Genomic DNA, 4,018 nt, shown 5'->3' with positions numbered 1-4,018 from the left:
TTGCGAACTGTTTACAGGTCAGGTTATTCCCGTTCCAAAAGTTAATATCCAATCTCAGGCTTCCAAGGCATCTCTTAAAAGAAAAGCGAATGCAAATTCTCTATATGCCCCCTCTAGTAAACGCAAAAGGATGATTCCTCAATCAGCTAGACCCCCTCTGTATCCCACCAACAACTTAGCATTCCAGCTCCTGCTTCAGCCCGACCTCCTGTCCCTTCTATTCTTCCAATAAAATGGCAAGGTATCTCCTTTGACGCTTTCACATATCATCATCTCTATATTGACATTAAGTAATTTTTGCAGTTCTCGAAGTTTTAGTGCAATGATTTGGACATTATCATCTACAAAGTGTATGATCATTGGACTATCACTATATGTTGGTCAGCTGATCCATTTTATCTTAATGTTGCTTATTAGCTGAGTTGGGCTGCAATAAAATCCTCTTAAGGTTTTACGTACTTCAAGAAACTGTCTTTTTGTGTAATGACTTTCCGCATGGTACGTATATGAGCTATAACTCATTGGAATAAAATAACCAAGTTTCTACATATTTGCAGGTTTGGATGAACCTCCTAAGACACTCAGACAGAAGTATTTTCTGTGCAAGAGGGATCTCTCATTCACGATCGAAGGTCCTGTATATCAGCCTGCTGTTCCACCATTTGTTGCTGTTCTTCCTTGTGGCCACACATTTCATGACCATTGCTAGTAAACTATCGCTCCTCAAGAAGAATCGAAGAATCCTCCATGTATTCCTTGAGTAATTGGTGAAACGTAAAATCTCTTCAATTCTTGCTTCGAATTTTTAGGCAACTTCTGGAAAACAACACTTACTTGAAGATGTTTCCTCGGATTTATTTAAATGAGGAAAAAGCGATAACGAAATAGATATGTTTGAGACTGTACATGGATAGGGTTTCCAAGTGTGTATACCTATTCTGTAAAGGTGCATTTTTATACCGGCCTTTTTACTAGGTCGAACAAATTCTACTCTGAGCTTCAATATATATTTTTGGGGATCCGAAGTTCATTTTCTCTATGTAAAATTGAAAGTAGACTATGTAGAGCTTGTTAGGTAGAGATTTCGAGAACTGATTTTTTGAACGTTAGAGATAAAGTGAGTCCTACCTGTAAAAGAATAATTCAAAAATGACGGCTGGAATAGTGAAATAACGATTAAAAAATTGATTTAATTAGCTTAAAAATAGCCACCAAACAAGCACATAATCTCTTGTATGAATGAAAAGTATTTATACTTTTCTGTGACTGTCAATTTCAACAAGAAATAAGTTGAGAGTTGTAGGTGGCAAACCTTTATATTCTGACCAACGATGGCTTTTAGAAATTTGATAAACAAAATATTCTCATTGTATTTTCGGGTTCTTATTAAATTCATAGTTGGAGATTCAATATTTGTTGTAGTTTGGAAACTTGAAGGCAGACACACCTTTGGTTTAAAGGAAAATAGCCTCTATTACTTCTTTCACTTGGATTTCTTGTTACTTTGATTTGATCGTGATAATTAAAAAAGTCAAAAAGACCAGCGAGCAAGATGATTGTTAATAGTACTACCTGTCTCATTGTCTTAGAGAGTTATAATATTTTATAATCATACTGACGTATAATAGCCTGCGGACAAGTGCACCGCAAAAGTGCCAAGAAAAAGGAGAGCGGTGCCTCTATTGCTATTTGGTTTTTCGCTACTTTAATTTTCTTGTATATGCATTGTGTGAGGTTCAACTCTATTGAATTGTACCATCATTTGTCCCACCACCATCGTCATAATCCAATCATATGGTATTTGGATTTGTAAAGTCGAACCCCATCTACGTGCACAATAATACATGAGCTCGTAGGAAGCAAACTCAATTAGCAAGAGGATAGGAAGTAGCCTATATGGGCACTATAAATTTTTTTATAAAATGAGATAAAAGCAAGAACTCGACCACAACTCAATTATGCATCTCATTCCCCCAAAACACTAAATAAACACTAGAAGCAACATCATTTTTAGTAATTCTTAATTAGATGCAATTCAAAACCTGGGATGTGGAATAGAGAATGACAGCCACACGCTAAAAGACACAAGACCGTTATTCCAGTTATAATATTCCTTACTTTAATTTCCTTAAAGAGAAGTGCTGTTTTATTCTTACAATTTCATGTAAGAAACTGCAGAGTAACCCAACCCTCCTCATCCCACCCCTGGGTGACACTTCACATATATGAATTTTCTTCCCTCAAACCTAAGCCCCCGTTTGATCCCCATTAAATTCAATTACATTACATTCCATTTTTCTCTCTCCTATTTTCACAATTTTCCATAAAATAATATTACACGTAAATCGAAAACTTTTCCTTCTTTTTTAACCACTCATTTTTCTAAAAAATATTATTCCCCCCATTTTCATTTTTAGGTAATGGGGTAAAACGGGAGCTAAATGGGATTTTAATTTTCTTGAAAAACCTCAAATTCAATAACCATTTAAGTTTCGTAAGTTTCGCTTTTGTTTTGTGGCCCTATTTCAAGAAAATTCAGGTAATCGATATATTGGTGAATTTATAATGGAGGTGAAGAAAGAAATCGAAGTTCGAGATAAATATGGAGATGGGGTTTCATGGTTTCGGGGTTCAATGATTGGAAAAGGGAGTTTCGGGTGTGTTTATTTGGCTATTATCAAGAATCCCATACTGAAACACAGTTATTTTCCATCTATCATGGCTGTAAAATCGGCCGAGGTTTCAGTTTCAGGTTCAATTCAGAAGGAGAGAGAGGTTTTCAGCAATGTGAAAGGCTGCCCTAGTATAATTAAATGCTTTGGTGAAGAAATCACAATGGGGGACAATGGTGTGATGGTGTATAACCTGTTGCTCGAGTATGGCTCGGGCGTAACCTTAGCCGATCGGATCAAGAAATTTGGTGACAATTTGTTGCCCGAATTTGAGGTTAAGGTATATGCAAGGTGCATTCTTAGAGGTTTAAATCATATACATGGATTTGGGTATGTTCATTGTGATTTGAAGCCGGATAATATCTTGCTTGTGTCGAATGCTAGAAGAGGGGGAGGGAGGATTAGCGAGTTTAGGGCAAAGGTTGGGGATTTTGGGTTGGCAAAAAGGACGACGAAACAAAGAAGAGGAAATCAGAGCCTTATTGGAAGGGTACCCCTATGTATTTGTCACCAGAGGCTGTGGTAGATCATGTGCAAGAGGCTCCGAGTGATATTTGGGCGCTTGGGTGTATTGTTCTTGAGATGCTAACGGGGAAACTTCCATGGGAAGGAGAAGAAAAGTTGAATGCTGATGATATTCTTAGGAAGATCGGGGAAGGGAATTCGGTGCCTAAAATACCGAATGAGATATCACAGGAAGCAAAGGATTTTCTTAAGGGTTGTTTTGTGAGAAAGACCATGTACAGATGGACGGCTGAAATGCTGTTGAATCATCCATTTGTTGAAGTTTTGGATGACGGTGACGAGGTCGAAGAACTAGAGGACGATGAAAGCTTGAACGAGATCGAACCTATGTTGCTCGTAACTGAGTGTGAGGATGAATTCGGTTGTGAGTTGTCTCCAGATGAATGGGGCTTCATGTCCGAGGAGGATTCCCTCGTTTATTTGTCTGGAGAAGATGCAGAAAATGTGGACGATGAAATTGTATCGAGTTTTTCCAAAGGAAGATTGAAAATGGAAGAGCTCAAGGGTGGCATGAGCTCAAGCACTGATGCCGGATTTGATCAATCAATACAGATTTCATCAGAAAATGCACAAAAGTATCCTATTAGTTTTACAATTCCTGCAGGAATATAGCAATTTGTAACATTTTGCGTTGTTGATCGTACATTTGATTATTTACAGATGACACTAATGTAGTAGAAGCAGATCAGAATATGATTAATGAATAGATTATGTTTCAGTCGCCGTTCCAATTTTCTGCCAACTGTTAGCTTCTTCATTTTTTTGCCTTTTTGATGTTTCACTCGTAACCTACATTACAAAAATATAATAATACAAAGAAA

General features: G+C 37.3%; 1 pseudogene; it reads left to right on the top strand.

The window, feature by feature from the left end:
- Positions 1-2,565: 2,565 nt before the first annotated feature.
- LOC111400563 lies at positions 2,566-3,809 on the top strand (annotated as a pseudogene).
- The last annotated feature ends 209 nt before the right edge of the window (positions 3,810-4,018 follow it).

Source organism: Olea europaea, chromosome 10 (genome assembly GCF_002742605.1).
Source record: "Olea europaea var. sylvestris chromosome 10, O_europaea_v1, whole genome shotgun sequence".
NCBI classification, from domain to species: Eukaryota; Viridiplantae; Streptophyta; class Magnoliopsida; order Lamiales; family Oleaceae; genus Olea; species Olea europaea.
Note: the sequence above shows the minus strand (reverse complement) of the source record. Positions and strands in the feature narration are given on the sequence as shown.